The sequence below is a fragment of the Entelurus aequoreus genome, linkage group LG13 (assembly GCF_033978785.1).
Source record: "Entelurus aequoreus isolate RoL-2023_Sb linkage group LG13, RoL_Eaeq_v1.1, whole genome shotgun sequence".
Taxonomy (NCBI): Eukaryota; Metazoa; Chordata; class Actinopteri; order Syngnathiformes; family Syngnathidae; genus Entelurus; species Entelurus aequoreus.
Genome location: NC_084743.1, coordinates 41,252,694 through 41,269,861, shown reverse-complemented (window position 1 = coordinate 41,269,861; position 17,168 = coordinate 41,252,694). Strand labels below are relative to the sequence as shown.

The following is a 17,168-nucleotide window of genomic DNA, read 5'->3' as shown; positions in this document are numbered from 1 at the left end:
TTATGAGACCAAACAAACGGGATATTCGGAGAAGTGAGGGCATGGAGTGGTGCGCAAGTCCCGGATGAAGCGTCGGTAGAAGCCGGCGAAGCCGAGAAACCTCCGTAACTCCGTCCTGGAGGACAGCTGAGGCCACTCACTGCCTCCACTTTCTCTGATGTGGCCCCTCTCGATCACAAATCCTAGGAACTCCACAGATGAGGTATGGAAACTGCACTTCTCAGCCTTTACAAACAAGTGGTTCTCCAGGAGTCTTAGGAGAACGAGTCGAACATGATGTCGGTGGTCCGACAAATTTCGAGAAAATATCAAAATGTCGTCCAGGTAAACGACGATGAAATGGTCCAGCATGTAACGAGGGCCTGAAATACGGCCGGGGCGTTAGTCAGTCCAAAGGGCATTACACGGTATTCGAAATGCCCCAAATGGGTATTGAACGCCGTCTTCCACTCGTCTCCCTCTATAATCCGCACAAGGTGATAGGCGTTGCGGAGATCCAGTTTGGTAAAGATGGTGGCAGGTGCCAACGGTTCAAACGACGAATTCAGCAGAGGTAGGGGGTACTTGTTCTTAATGGTAATGTTGTTGAGATGGCGGTAGTCAATGCAGGGCCTGAGTGGACCGTCCTTCTTGGTCACAAAAAAAAATCCCGCCGCCAGTGGTGACTTGGACGGTGTGATGATGCCCGAGGCAAGGCCCTCCAGTGTTGGGTTAGTTACTGAAAACCAGTAACTAGTTAGGTACAAGTTACTTTATTTCAAAAGTAACTCAGTTACTAACTCAGTTACTTACACCAAAAAGTAATGCGTTACTGTGAAAAGTAACTATTTAGTTACTTTTTTTTTCTTCTTTTTTTTTTAAAAGCTCCCATTAATGCCCTTTTAGCCTTCATTTCAGTACTGTTATTGCACTGGAGAATAATACAATCTGTTGATCAACTTGACATGCATTTGCATCACTGAACTCTGCTAAGCAATGTGGTCTACATACAACACACAAAGACAAAGATATGTTTCAAAGGGCCAATTTGTTTCAGGCCAGAACAAATTGACAAAACTATTTTAAATAGCTGCAACATAATAACAAGCATAATAACAACATAGCTGTAAACCAAATAAGTACTTTAACTTTAACTTTACATACCAAAGCCTAACCAGGCGTTTTTTCTCTCAAGGAATTCTGAAACTAAATCATGTCTGAAGCCCAGAACACTCTACACATTTCCCCAGTTTTAGTTTACAGATAAGGAAAGATTGGCCTGGCCCACTAGCATCCCTCTTTTTGTTTGTGAACTTTATAGTCTATACATTTAGAGTGATGTGATTATCAAACACTCTAGAAGTCTAGAAATAAAGAGTATAGAAGAGAATTGACAGAGTGTGTGTACTATAATTCATAATAACATTGATTTTGATTCAATATTATGTTTTGAGCAATGACAGTTTGAAAGAAAAAAAAACAGCTTTGTTTTATTAGTCAACATTGAACTCTTTCTAAATTACATTTCACCTTTAAGCTTTTTATTTAAATTGTGTTATGCTTTTGTTTATTTTAATAGTATTTTTAGAATGTGCTGTGGGCCTTTAAAACATTAGCTGTGGGCCGCATACGGCCTCCGGTGCACACTTTTGACACCCCTGCTATAGATAAGATGGCGGCGCTTCACGGCGGCAGCTTCTTGCAAGCGCTCTTGGAAGTGTAGACCGATTTGGCAAAAATACCCGTCAATTCAGTCAATTTCATGGCTGGCTCACAGCGTGTTCACTCCGTGATCACTTACGACCGACTTACGATTCTGGATGTGGAGAGATCGGGCCATTTTGAGCTGAAAGATGCATGTACGGTGGACCTACTCGCTAGCTTGGGAATTCTTCGCGAGCTACATCCAGCAGTGGCCTTTGAAGCAGCGGCGTCCACTACCAGCGGAGACCGTCAACGAAAGAGACGTAAGCGGTGCGCTCGTAAGCAGAAGCGGGGATGTCGGGCGGGGCTAACAACAAAGCTAAAGGCGTTGTTGTTAGCGGGGCTAACGAAAAATCTAAAAGCTAATCCTCAAAGAAGCCCTAATAAGGAGTCTGTTAAGCTAGAACTAGCCAGTGCCAGGCTGGATAATCCCTGCACACATAGCAATTCTCCTAGAATAATATACAACTCACATAATGTTTTTTCTGCGTCAGAGGTGGACATACATTTTACTGAGGTGGCAAACAATCTAAAAATTCCTGTCATATCAATTCCTAGATATGGTCGAAATTATTTAAAGTGCACTGCGCATAATAAACGTAACATTATTAATATTGCTACTACGGATACTTTCAACAAAAACTCCTCAAAACAGCCCACTACCTATAATATGGGCTTTTTAAACATAAGATCATTGTCTTCCAAAACGTTATTAGTTAATGAAGTCATTAGAGACAACAATCTTGATGTCGTTGGTCTAGCCGAGACCTGGCTCAAACCAGACGAATTTTTTGCGCTGGGTGAGGCGTCTCCTCCTGGCTATACGGGAACGCATATTGCCCGTCCCATTAAAAGGGGTGGGGGTGTTGCACTAATATACAACAAAAACTTTAGCCTTACCTCGGACCTAAATAATAAATATAACTCATTTGAGGTGCTTACTATGAGGTTTGTCTCACCGCTGCCTCTGCACCTGGCTGTCATCTACCGCCCCCCGGGGCCCTATTCGGACTGTATCAATGAATTTTCAGAGTTCGTTGCTGATCTAGTGACGCACGCCGACAATATAATCATAATGGGAGACTTTAACATCCATATGAATACCCCATCGGACCCTCCATGCGTGGCGCTCCAGACTATAATTGATAGCTGTGGTCTAACACAAATAATAAATGAACCCACGCATCGCAACGGTAATACGATAGATCTAGTGCTTGTCAGGGGTGTCACCACCTCCAAAGTTACGATACTCCCGTACACTAAAGTAATGTCCGATCATTACCTTATAAAATTCGAAGTTCTGACTCATTGTCAACAAACTAATAATAATAATAATAACTACTATAGCAGCCGCAACATTAATGCTGCCACAACGACGACTCTTACTGACCTACTGCCTTCGGTAATGGCACCATTCCCAAATTATGTGGGCTCTATTGATAACCTCACTAACAACTTTAACGACGCCCTGCGCGACACCATTGATAGTGTAGCACCGCTAAAGCTAAAAAGGGCCCCTAAAAGGCGTACCCCATGGTTTACAGAAGAAACTAAAGCCCAGAAATTATCATGTAGAAAGCTGGAACGCAAATGGCGTGCGACTAAACTTGAGGTTTTCCATCAAGCATGGAGTGATAGTTTAATAACTTATAAACGCATGCTTACCTCAGCTAAAGCTAAATATTACTCAAATCTCATCCACCTCAACAAAAATGATCCTAAATTTTTGTTTAGTACAGTAGCATCGCTAACCCAACAAGGGACTCCTCCCAGTAGCTCCACCCACTCAGCAGATGACTTTATGAATTTCTTTAATAAGAAAATTGAAGTCATTAGAAAAGAGATTAAAGACAATGCATCTCAGCTACAACTGGGTTCTATTAACACAGTATATACGACGGACACTGCCCTCCAAAATAGTTTCTCTCTCTTTGATGAAATAACATTGGAGGAATTGTTAAAATGTGTAAATGGGACAAAACAAACAACATGTTTACTTGACCCAATTCCTGGGAAACTTATCAAGGAGCTTTTTGTATTATTAGGTCCATCAGTGTTAAATATTATAAACTTATCACTTTCCTCTGGCACTGTTCCCCTAGCATTCAAAAAAGCGGTTATTCATCCTCTACTCAAAAGACCTAACCTCGATCCTGACCTCATGGTAAACTACCGGCCGGTGTCCCACCTTCCGTTTATCTCGAAAATCCTCGGAAAAATTGTCGCACAGCAGCTAAATGAACACTTAGCGTCTAACAATCTCTGTGAACCTTTTCAATCCGGTTTTAGGGCAAATCACTCTACGGAGACAGCCCTCGCAAAAATGACTAATGATCTATTGCTAACGATGGATTCTGATGCGTCATCTATATTGCTGCTTCTTGATCTTAGTGCCGCTTTCGATACTGTTGATCATAATATTTTATTAGAGCGTATCAAAACGTGTATTGGGATGTCAGACTTAGCCTTGTCTTGGTTTAACTCTTATCTTACTGACAGGATGCAGTGTGTCTCCCATAACAATGTGACCTCGGACTATGTTAAGGTAACGTGCGGAGTTCCCCAGTGTTCGGTTCTTGGCCCTGCACTCTTTAGTATTTACATGCTGCCGCTAGGTTACATCATACGCAAATACGGTGTTACCTTTCACTGTTATGCTGATGACACTCAACTCTACATGCCCCTAAAGCTGACCAACACGCCGGATTGTAGTCAGCTGGAGGCGTGTCTTAATGAAATTAAACAATGGATGTCCGCTAACTTTTTGCAACTCAACGCTAAGAAAACGGAAATGCTGATTATCGGTCCTGCTCAACACCGACATCTATTTAATAATACCACCTTAACATTTGACAACCAACCAATTAAACAAGGAGACTCGGTAAAGAATCTAGGTATTATCTTCGACCCAACTCTCTCGTTTGAGTCACACATTAAGAGTGTTACTAAAACGGCCTTCTTTCATCTCCGTAATATCGCTAAAATTTGTTCCATTTTGTCCACAAACGATGCTGAGATCATTATCCATGCGTTCGTTACATCTCGTCTCGATTACTGTAACGTTTTATTTTCGGGCCTCCCTATGTCTAGCATTAAAAGATTACAGATGGTACAAAATGCGGCTGCTAGACTTTTGACAAAAACAAGAAAGTTTGATCATATTACGCCTATACTGGCTCACCTGCACTGGCTTCCTGTGCACCTAAGATGCGACTTTAAGGTTTTACTACTTACGTATAAAATACTACACGGTCAAGCTCCTGCCTATCTTGCCGATTGTATTGTACCATATGTCCCGGCAAGAAATCTGCGTTCAAAGAACTCCGGCTTATTAGTGATTCCCAGAGCCCAAAAAAAGTCTGCGGGCTATAGAGCGTTTTCTATTCGGGCTCCAATACTATGGAATGCCCTCCCGGTAAAAGTTAGAGATGCTACCTCAGTAGAAGCATTTAAGTCTCATCTTAAAACTCATTTGTATACTCTAGCCTTTAAATAGACTCCCTTTTTAGACCAGTTGATTTGCCGTTTCTTTTCTTTTCTTTTCTACTCTGCTCCCAACCCGGGGTGGACCGCTAGCCTGTTCATCGGATGGGGACATCTCTACGCTGCTGACCCGTCCCCGCTCGGGATGGTTCCTGCTGGCCCCACCATGGACTGGACTTTCGCTGATGTGTTGGACTTTCACAATATTATGTCAGACCCACTCGACATCCATTGCTTTCGGTCTCCCCTAGAGGGGGGGGTTACCCACATATGCGGTCCTCTCCAAGGTTTCTCATAGTAATTCACATTGACGTCTCACTGGGGTGAGTTTTCCTTGCCCGTATGTGGGCTCTGTACCGAGGATGTCGTTGTGGCTTGTACAGCCCTTTGAGACACTTGTGATTTAGGGCTATATAAATAAACATTGATTGATTGATTGATTGATAATAAAAAATTAAATCTGAAAAATCTATCGATAAAAAGCTGAGCCTGGCGACGCATGCGTGTTAACAACTCTCTCGCTCTCTCTGTCTCCGCCCCTCCCTCACGAATGCTGCTGCGCGCACCCCTCCCTCCCTCCCCACACTCAGACACACACACAGCGCAGCTCCTCCGTGTGACACAAGAGATTCAGAATAATGACACCGTAGCGCTGCCACAAAACACACTCACTTTCTAGCCGATACTACATAAAAAATAACGTAAAATAACGCAGTAACGCATCATGTAGTAACGGTAACTGAGTTACTGAATATAAAAAAATAACGCGTTAGATTACTAGTTGCCGCCGAAACTAACGGCGTTACAGTAACGCGTTACTTTGTAACGCGTTAGTCCCAACACTGAGGCCCTCTGTAATGTAGTCCTTCATCACCTCTTTCTACGGGAGTGATAAGTTGTACAGATGGCTGGAAGGTAGCTTAGCATCGGGGAGTAGCTCAATGGCACAGTCGTAGGGTCTATGAGGGGGTAGACCCTGCGCTCGCTCTTTGCTGAATACCTCGGCCAGGTCATGGTAGCAGGCTGGAATCAGGGACAGATCTGTCTGAGGGGCACTGGTACTGGGATGGTGGACCGGAGGAGAAGCTGACCTGAGGCAGTTAGCGTGGCAAGGTGTACTCCACGCCAAGATCCTGCTCAAAGTCCAAGAGACGTGGGGGTCGTGATGACGGAGCCAGGACCAGCCAAGGACAAGTGGAGCAACGGGTGCTTCCAACACCTATAGGGGTATGTCTAGGCGCGCTGCCAGCGGAGGTGCTGGCAGACCCAGCTGCCGTGCTGGCAGACCCAGCTGCCGGGGAAAAGCGGGTTCGAGCCCGCGCCGTGACAGAAGGGCAACATATGGGAGTTTTCTGGGCAAATTGGGAGGGTTAACAGGAATGCTCCATATCTGAATACAATTGAGCCCAATTGGTGCCTTGGAAAGATGTAAGAAAATAGTGAAATATGATAACATACTTTTGTGAGACCCAGATATCATTAATAATGGACTGGCGAAGCAATTGCACAATTACACCGGTGAAACCATAAAATGGGCCACATCGCAGTTATGGCTGCCATCAGAGGGCCTCTTTTAACAGTAAATAATATATACATTTCTAGCATTATATATATATTTTTAGGTACACTATAAACACATTTTTTAAAAATTTACATTTTACAGTAAAAAAAACTAGCAACTCAGTCACCAGCATTTTACTGTAAAATGTATGGTATATATATATATATATATATATATATATATATATATATATATATATATATATATATATATATATATATATATATATATATATATATATATATATATATGATCACCCCTTGGGAGGTGAGGGGAGCAGTGGCAAGGGTGATGGGTCAAATGCAGAGAATAATTTCGCCACACCTAGTGTGTATGTGACAAACATTGGTACTTTAACTTTAACTTAATATATATTGCAACATTTTAAATGGAGAAACAATGACATTGTTTTTTTTTCTGAAAACTGCTTTTTTTAACCATAAAACCAAGTGATACCGTTTTTCCTTTTACAGGAATACACCAACAACAAATAATATATTGTACGGTAAAAATACTGGAGCTCAGTTGACAGACTTTTCAATTAAAAAACCAGTGTTACATTTTTTTTTCGATTTACAGTAATATGCTGAAAAAAACACTGTAAATTTTACTGTAAAATCTATTGTCATTTTCACAGGTTACAATTTGATCGTTAACATGCTTTGAAATCATAAGTCAAGCAAATATTTAGGTATCTATTTCTATTTTGGTAAAAAATGTTTGGAACATATCATAATATAATATATGTTGCAATATTTGATACTAATTAGGTTTAGGGATGCAATTGAATGCAGTACATATTTTCTTCCATCAAAATGGAAAAAACTAATACATTTAGTATGAAATGATTACGCATATTAATATATTAGTGCCCAGGTGTTCACGGGCATTATAAAATGATGTGGTGGACCAGATCTGGCCCCCAGGCCTTGAGTTTGACATATTTGACCTAAGGGCTGATTTGAAGCCAGACACCAAAAGGAACGAGAGTTTTCTGGTGGGACACTTAACTTGACTCTTGTGCTCAACCCAACCCCCTCAGGCAGAACATCTCTATATATATTCGAAGGAGAACGTTATGGAGCACATATTCAGTGTGCTAAAAAGTTGATTCTGTTGTCTAGATCGCACTGAAGGAGCACTTCTATATAACCCAGAAGAGATAACAGATTATAAATGTCTGCTGCATGTTCCAGAACAAAACAAACAAAAAAAATGGTTGTATCATGAGCCCATGAATGAGGGATGGACATCTCTAGTCTCACAAGCAATGTCCAATACATATAAGAAACAACTTGATCAATTGGCCATTCAATTAGATACGATATACATACTAATCATGATGCATCACGATTCAAATATTCCAAGTCGACACTGATTCCATGTTGCTGTTTTGAATTAGTTATAAGGTGACTTGTGCTTCTAATGTATTTGACAGCAGTGTGGCACATTCTGCAAATAGCATTAGTTTTTGCAACTTGCCCGTTTCTCATGTAAAAATATAAATAAAATAAATATAAATAAAAATATATAAATCATCATGGCGCCGATGAAGGCTGCCTCGGTGCTTTCGTGCGCTCTGTTTTGTTTGTTTTTGTACATAAATTGTGTTTCCGGGTGCTCTTACACCCGTGAAGAGCTACTGAACATCAGATCCACCATCCCTATGGACTTGTTACCGGTCATCTTAGCGTCAGCTGCGGATTTGGTCCATTCTGTGCTCTTAAGAGGGAAACCGCGCCGAAGAGGAAAGCGAGCGGGCGCACTTGTCGGTCTTCGCGGACGGGGATTACGCACGCCTCTACCAGGCATCTTCCTCTCCAACGTCCGCTCACTTGCCAACAAGATGGACGAGCTAGCGTTGCTGATGAGAAGGAACAAGGACTTCTCCTCATCTTGTGTGTTGTGCTTCACGGATACTTGGCTGAGCGCAAGTGTCCCGGACAGCGCGCTTCAACTGGAGGGCTTTCATCTCCTCCGCGCGGACCGAGACGCGGCGCTCTCTGGCAAAAAAAGAGGCGGGGGACTATGCTTCTTTATCAACAATAGCTGGTGCACAGACGTGACAGCGATTTTTAAACACTGTTTTTCTTCTCTGGAATATTTATTCATCCACTGTAAGCCCTTTTACTCACCGCGTGAGATTGTTTCATTCATTCTCGTGGCTGTATACATCCCGCCCGGCGCGGACGTGCGTGACGCTCAGCGCGCGCTCGCAGGACAGATCTTACATGTGGAACGGTCTTTTCCTGACTCTCTTGTTATCGTGCTTGGTGACTTTAACAAGGGAAATTTGAGCCAGGAATTACCAAAGTATAGACAGTTTATTAAATGCCCAACCAGAGAGGAGAACATGCTGGATCACTGCTACACTACATTGAGCAAGGCTTTTCATGCAGTCCCGCGCGCTACTCTTGGACTATCAGATCACGTGATGGTGCACTTAATCCCTTCATACAGACAGAGACTGAAACTGGCTAAACCTGTTATGAGGAACATTAAGTGTTTCACCGCCGAGTCTGTGGACGAGTTGCGTGCTTGTTGGGAAACGACAGACTGGGAGGCAATTTGAGCGGCCACGAACAATCTGGACGAGTATACGGACACTGTGACCTCATACATACAGTTCAATGAGGCGCGCATCATTCCAACGCGCACCAGGGTTTGTTATAACAACGACAAGCCCTGGTTCACACCCAAGCTCCGACAGCTGCGCAAGAAGAAGGAGGCTGCGTGGAGAAGCGGGGATCGAAGTACATACAGAAAAGCGAAGTTCCACTTCACCAGGGAAGTGGAGAAAGCTAAATCTGCGTACTCTAACCGTCTACAGGAACAGTTCAGCTCCAATGATTCTGCAGCAGTTTGGAGAGGTCTAAGGGCCCTTACGAACTATAAGCCCAAAACCCCCCAGGCCCTGAATGACCGGACTCTCGCTCAGGGCCTCAACACACATTACTGTCGTCATGAACGGCCTTCAGCTCATCAAAGCCATGCTCCCCCCACCATCACCCTCCCCACCAATGCCAGCACATCATTAAAGGAGTTAAAGGACTCAAAGGACTCCAATGACATCACAGGACTCCAAAAACACAATAAGACTGTAGAGACCCTCTCCATTAAAGAAGAGGATGTACGCCGGCAGTTCTTGAAGCTGAATACGCGGAAGGCCCCCGGGCCGGATGGTGTCTCCCCCTCCACTCTCAGACACTGTGCGGACCAGCTGGCTCCTGTCTTCACTGACATTTTTAACACCTCTCTGGAGCTATGCCGCGTGCCGTCCTGCTTTAAGACCTCTACCATTGTCCCTGTCCCCAAGAAAGCACGGATCACAGGACTAAATGACTACAGGCCGGTCGCGCTGACGTCTGTGGTCATGAAGTCCTTTGAGCGCTTGGTCCTGCCCCACCTCAAGGACATCACCGCCCCCCTCCTGGACCCACTGCAGTTCGCCTACAGAGCCAACAGGTCTGTGGATGATGCAGTGAACCTGGCCCTCCACTTCATCCTGGAGCATCTGGACTCCCCAGGAACCTACGCTAGGATCCTGTTTGTGGACTTCAGCTCTGCCTTCAACACCATCCTCCCTGGACTGCTACGAGACAAGCTCTACCAGCTCAGCGTGCCCGACTCCCTCTGCAGTTGGATTAATGACTTCCTGACAGACCGAAGACAGCACGTAAGGCTGGGGAAGATTGTCTCGGACAGTCGAACCAAAAACACTGGTACTCCTCAGGGCTGTGTACTCTCCCCCTGGCTCTTCTCCCCGTATACAAACTGCTGCACCTCCAGTCACCAATCCGTAAAACTGCTCAAGTTTGCGGATGACACCACCCTCATCGGGCTCATCTCGAATGGCGATGAGTCCGCCTACAGGAGAGAGGTAGACCGGCTGACGTCCTGGTGCAGCCTCAATAACCTGGAGCTGAACGCCCAGAAAACAGTGGAGATGATCATGGACTTCAGGAAAGTCACCGCCGCACCATCCCCCCTCACCCTTAATGACTCTCCCACCCCTGTCCCCATTGTGGACTCCTTCCGTTTCTTGGGCACCACCATCACCCAGGACCTCAAGTGGGAGCTGACCATCAGCTCCCTCATCAAGAAGGCCCAGCAGAGGATGTACTTCCTGCGGCAGCTGAGGAAACTTAAGGTGCCGACAGAGATGCTGGTGCAGTTTTACTCAGCCATCATAGAGTCCATCCTGACCTCCTCCATCACAGTGTGGTTCCCCGGCGCCACAGTCCAGGATAAGAATAGACTGCAACGGATGACACCACCCGTGCTGCGGAGAAGGTGATTGGCTGCAAGCTGCCATCCCTCCAGGACTTGTTCTCCTCCAGGACCAGGAGGCGTGTGGGTCGGATCACAGCTGACTCTTCTCACCCTGGACACACACTATTCTCCCCTCTCCCCTCAGGCAGGAGACTACGCTCCATCCAGACCCACACCTCCCGCCACCTGAACAGTTTTTTCCCCTCGGCCATCAGGCAAATGAACAATAACTCCTAACAGCAGCTCCTTGAATTCCTTGAATCCCTTCTAAGTCTATCTGATAGCTCAGTCACAGCTCTTTTTATACCAAATATGTGTTATATGTGTTTTATGTCGCACGTTTGCACCAAGAAAAATTCCTAGTTTGTGAACCCGTTCTCAAACAATGGCAATAAAACTATTCTGATTCTGATTCTGATTCTGATTCTAAAACCCATAGTATTGACAAGCCTTAGATTTTAAGTGTGGAGGGAAGTGTGTATCCGTGCTTGCCATGTTAGTGTTGATGCTGTTACGTAAGCAGGTCTACCCAAAATAAAGTTATAAAATGCAATTTTGGTAAAATGTTTTATTTGTTTATTAACATCAAAATTTAATTTTAATTTTAAAGATTTAATTTTTTGTATTTAATCAAGACAAGTCAAATCTGATGCAACGCAAATGTTCCCCTAAACTGCAACAATTTAAAGCTGCTCTACTTAAGTTAAAGTTAAAGTTAAAGTACCACTGATAGTCACACACACACTAGGTTTGGTGAAATTACCCTCTGCATTTGACCCATCCCCTCGTTCCACCCCGTGGGAGGTGAGGGGAGCAGGGAGCAGCAGCAGTGGCCGCGCTCGGGAATCATTTTGGTGATTTAACCCCCAATTCCAACCCTTGATTCTGAGTGCCAAGCAGGGAGGTTGGCATTTAAGCTTTCGTTAAGCTTTTGTATCTCGCATGCGCATGTCTGCAAATGGGTTCATCTTCCCATCCTTAGTCTCCAAGGTGAGATGCAAAAACCTCATTTAAATAAGGCTGTCCGCACATACTTGCCAACCCTCCCGGTTTTACCGGGAGACTCCCGGTATTCAGCGCCTCTCCCGATAACCTCCCGGCAGAAAGTTTCTCCCGATAAACTCCCGGAATTCAGCCGGAGTTGGAGGCCACGCCCCCTCAAGCTCAATGCGGACCTGAGTGGGGACAGCGGCGACAGTCTGTTTTCACGTCCGCTTTCCCACAATATTAACAGCGTGCCTGCCCAATCACGTTATAACTGTAGAATGATCGAGGGCGAGTTCTTGGTTTCTTATGTGGGTTTATTGTTAGGCAGTTTCATTAACGTCCTCCCAGCGCGGTAACAACACACAACAACAGTAGTCACGTTTAGTCTACCGTAAAGCAGTTCGTCTGCCGTAAACAGCAATGTTGTGACACTCTTAAACAGGACAATACTGCCATCTACTGGATAGCCTCCAGAACACTGAAATTCAAGTATTTCTTTTATTTATATGTATAATAAAATATATATATATATATATATGTATATATATATATATATATATATATATATATATATATATATATATATATATATATATATATATATATATATATATACATATATATATATATATATATATAGCTAGAATTCACTGAAAGTCAAGTATTTCATACATATATATATATATATATATATATATATATATATATATATATATATATATATATATATATATATATATATATATATATATATATATATATGAAATACTTGAGTTGGTGAATTCTAGCTTAAATATATTCCCCTCTTAACCGCACCCTTAGACACGCCCGCCCCCAACCACGCCCCGCCCCAACCACGCCCACCCCTCCCCTCCCTCTCAAGGTTGGCAAGTATGTGTCCGCATCACTTTTGCAGTTATTATTTGCGCATTCAGCCGTTGTAGATCACCCGCAACACGCAAACTAATAGCACTTGCGTTTTTTTTAGTATGCACACCCAATTTAGTTTTCGTTAGTTGGGATACTAGTAGATCAAACCCTAAGTGACATAAAAAAAACATTTTGCAGGGGTTGTTAGGTCGCAGTCTTGCGACCTAACAACAATGGGTACCAAAACTCATAGGAACCAGAGAAAAAAACTAGAGATTGGTGCCTCAATGTCTTGCTAAATGAATACCTAAATGCTACTTTTCTCTTACCCATCAAACCCTATGATTTATACAACGGTGCGGCTAATTTATGGATTTTTATTTGCTAATGCCCGTTGTGTTTTGTATTTAACAAATAGTTTTCAACAAACATTGAAAAGGTGTGTTATTGTTTGTGCTATGGCGCCATCTGTTGGACAGGTTTGCTCACTGCAGGTGCTGCGGGTTGAACGAGAAGGGTATAGCTGTGGTCACAGAACTACTGTAAGTTGCGCCCACAAGGGTGACGACAACGGAAGTGAACCGTGTTTTAAAGACATGGCCACAGTGGCGCTGACAACGCGAGAATGGACACTTGATTTGTAACGTGATCCAAGATGGCTTATACAACAAACCATTGGTTGTTATTATTTCAGTTGTTGAATGTATTACTTTTTCGGCTGATTATATATAACCATAAACCCCAACTCCAACCCTAACCCTAACCAAAACCCTAACCAAACTCAAGCCTAACCCTAACCATATCCTTAACCTATTTTCAGCAGTACGGTATTCTAATTTTTTAAATTTCTGATTTCTGTGTTTTGTTGTCTCTCTAGCACTTCACTTGGGTTGTCATCACCCCTGTGGGTGGACACGTCTAGGACCTAGAGTGGGCAAGACTTATAGTGGGCGCGACTTAGAGTAGTTCTGCGCGGCCGCAGCTCGATATACTTGGGTTGAACGTCTACAGTATTTCCTTCTGTTTAGTGCCTTAAACCGGAAGTATAAGCGCTGTTCCATTTTCTAGTGGTCCATGGCCTTTGCACTTGTATGGATTCTTCATTCATCGCTCCAATCAAAGTTTGTAAGTTTTACAATATAACGAAAACAATTCATACTAACTAAACCGTCCCATGTGTGATGTATGTAGGAGTGTTTTCATGCATATGCTATCGTAATGTAATCAAGCTAGCATCGGTAGCATGAGCTAATATGCCAACACGTGCATGAGTATTACAATTATTAACTTACAAAGGCATTTATTTTTGTTATTGTTTCAGTTTCCTGACAGTTTGGTCATGTTGGTGTTTTCCTGTGTTTGGTGTTTTCATTCCTGACCAGTGAGCTTCTAGTTTCTACTTCCTGTGTTTTTGAATCACTTCTTGTCCTGGTGCTATTGTTTTGTCAGTATTTCCAGTTTGGTCTCTCTGTTTTGAAGCACCTTTACTTTCTGTTCCTTCCCCTGCCAGCACACTTGATTCTCATTCATTAGTTCCATTTAGTTTCACCTGGGTCCCTCCTACTGTGCTGGATCATTCTCTTTGTTAGTTGGCTTCCTGTGCATCTCCCTGTTGCCAATACATATACATTTACCTGCACATCGTCTGCTATTTCTGCATCTTTGGACTTAGGCTGTCTTTAAGTTTAAGCGGAGTGATTATAATAATTTTGTAAATGACAATAAATGACGCGGCCGCGTGTTACGTAGGTGTTGTATGGTTTTGCGGTGGTCGTTTCTCCAAGATGCAGAAGGACGTCCGAAAGCATTGTGCAGGTATAAAGGTGATTTTTTTCCAATAAGCAGGACAACATGTACAAAAACTCCGACACTAGTCATGTGTGGAGCAAAAAAAACAAGATGATTGCCAGAGGCCAACAGTGAGAAAGTCTTACACCAAGAAAAATTCAAACGCGTGGTGAAAACAGGACCCAATGTAAATGTCGCGAAGAGCGAGCAAGACTGCCAGGCAGAGTGTGGCGCGAGGCAGGAATAAATAGCTCTCTGATTAGTGGAGCAGGTAAGCGTCCCGACCACTAATCAGAGGCAGGTGACAAAAATCAGCACTCATGGCAACTAAGAAAACAAACAAGGTTGCTGAAACAGAACTAACCAACAACTAAGGAAATACCAAACTAAACCAAACATGACCCGGGCAATGGATCATGACACCATGTTTGTTACTGGATACTTTCAAATACGCTTTTGGCTTGCTATTTTTGTTATTGTTTTAGTTTCCCGACATGCACTGTGTGGAAACAATTAAGGTATGTAAATAAATATTTACAAAATCATTCTGTGTAAATAACACACGTATATAAACAACATATATATCTGCGGCTTATAGTGCGGTGTGGCTACAATAGGGACATATATTTTTTTGTTTTAAAATCGTTATATTGCACATTTAAATGCATTGTTATGAATATAGATAATCCCTTTTATTTGAAATGTATGAGGAAGCTAACAGTGTTTTGCGCAATGTCTGTGGCATAGGAAGACCTGGAGGCTTTACTTCACGAGAGCAAGATTCTCAAACTGTGGTACATGTACCACTAGTGGTACGCTGGCTCCATTTTGGTGACACACTAAATAATCACTTGATTAAAGTAAAGTGTTTTATTTTCATATATTCAAACACAGTTTTACTGTTCAAACTGTGTGTAATGTTACAGTGGCCAAAAAATATTAAATATACTTGCTAAATATAACCTCTGCTTTGTTTTTAATGAATATGTAGGCCTATCTTGCTACTGTAATTTAATGTTTGTCATTATAGTGGCCAAGTTTTTTCTGTGGTGGTTTTTGGTGAAAAACGTTTTGAGAACCACTGCGCTAGAGTGTTAACTAGTAATAATGGCCGAAAGGAGATTGTGATGAGTCATCCTTTTCAACTCCCTCATGCACAAGTAAGAGTTTGTACAAGCAAATAAAAAGGAATGTGATTCCTCGTAATCATCAATTTCCACTTTATACTTTGCTACACGATCATATTAAATAGAAACAACATGATGACATACCATATAACACCATATATACCATATATAAATAGCTCAAGTTAATAAACATTATTTGCTGTTTACAACACATGAAAAAATGAACAATGTGCAGCTAACGCTGTTAATGTCCCCCTGAGACCCAGTGTCCTCTGTAGTGGACATTGGTGTTTTGCAGACAACAGAAACTGACCAAAACAAATGTCCATTGCAGAAGACGCTGCTTCTCAGGAGAATATGGGTACAGTAAGGAGACATTCTGCTTGGTTCCTCAAACTGAGATGAGAGTCCCTTCTTTGTCACTGAAGTTTGTACTCACCTCGAGCTGCACACCGACTGAGAGAAGGGCCCTCCGACCTTTTCACCTATATGATGGTCTGCCAAGTGGACGAGGCTAATAGAAATGGTGCAAATGGTAGTTCCTTTGGGCGGACAAGGCATAAAATCCTGAGACAACCACTGAGGTGTCACCACTGGATGGTTTTCTTGGTGAGGGAGCGCAACACTCTCAGCCCCGCCGATTTGCAACTGCCAGCTCTGGGCCCAGGATGATTCAATTGGTCACATTACTCTGCATGGAGCCTATTAGCCTTCCCGGAAGACAGACGACAGAGGGAGGGGGAAAGAACAACACCTTGTCACAGTTCATTCAAAAAGCAGATTGTTGCTGGTTGGTGTGCCGCAGCTACTACTTGCTAAAATGGACGTCGGATGCATTTCCATACAGCAGAGAGGTGTCCAGAGGGTGGCCCGTTTTTTTAAGCCGGAAACTTGTTTTTTTTTTAATCTATATTTTCTCAATTAATAATTAATTACATGTATTATTATTAGTGCTGTCAAATGATTATTTGTTAAATCCCAATGATCCCACTTTTTTTATTTGGATTAATCATGATTAATCGCAGGTTATTACTCACTTGCATGATTTAAGTTAACTTTAAAAAATACCCCAATATTTGGACACCGATGCAACTTTATTGCTAGAATGTGATACGTGAACATTGTTTTAAATGTTTAACTTGAATGGACGTCATTTATTTGCTCAAAACATTCATCTAAATTCCGGTCTGGGTGTATTTTTGAAGTCAAGTTTATCAGCGACCACACAACAATCCGCTACCTTTCAGGTAATCATCAGCAGTTAAGGTAAAGGGGCATGTGCGGTCAAAATAAAGTGTGATTAATATGCATTTAAACAGCACATCAGTGGTTCTCAAACTTTTTTTTAAAGTACCACTAAGTACTACTTTAGAAAACACTTTTCAAGTACCACCATA

General features: G+C 42.7%; 1 protein-coding gene across 1 annotated transcript in view; it reads right to left on the bottom strand.

The window, feature by feature from the left end:
• kcnj13 (potassium inwardly rectifying channel subfamily J member 13) overlaps positions 1–16,396 on the bottom strand; it is an 81,980-nt gene extending 65,584 nt beyond the window's left edge. The window contains exon 1 of the mRNA XM_062067859.1: positions 16,211–16,396. The gene's annotated coding sequence lies outside the window, so the exon portion shown is untranslated. The remainder of the gene's footprint in view (positions 1–16,210) is intronic.
• Between the last annotated feature and the right edge of the window lie 772 nt (positions 16,397–17,168).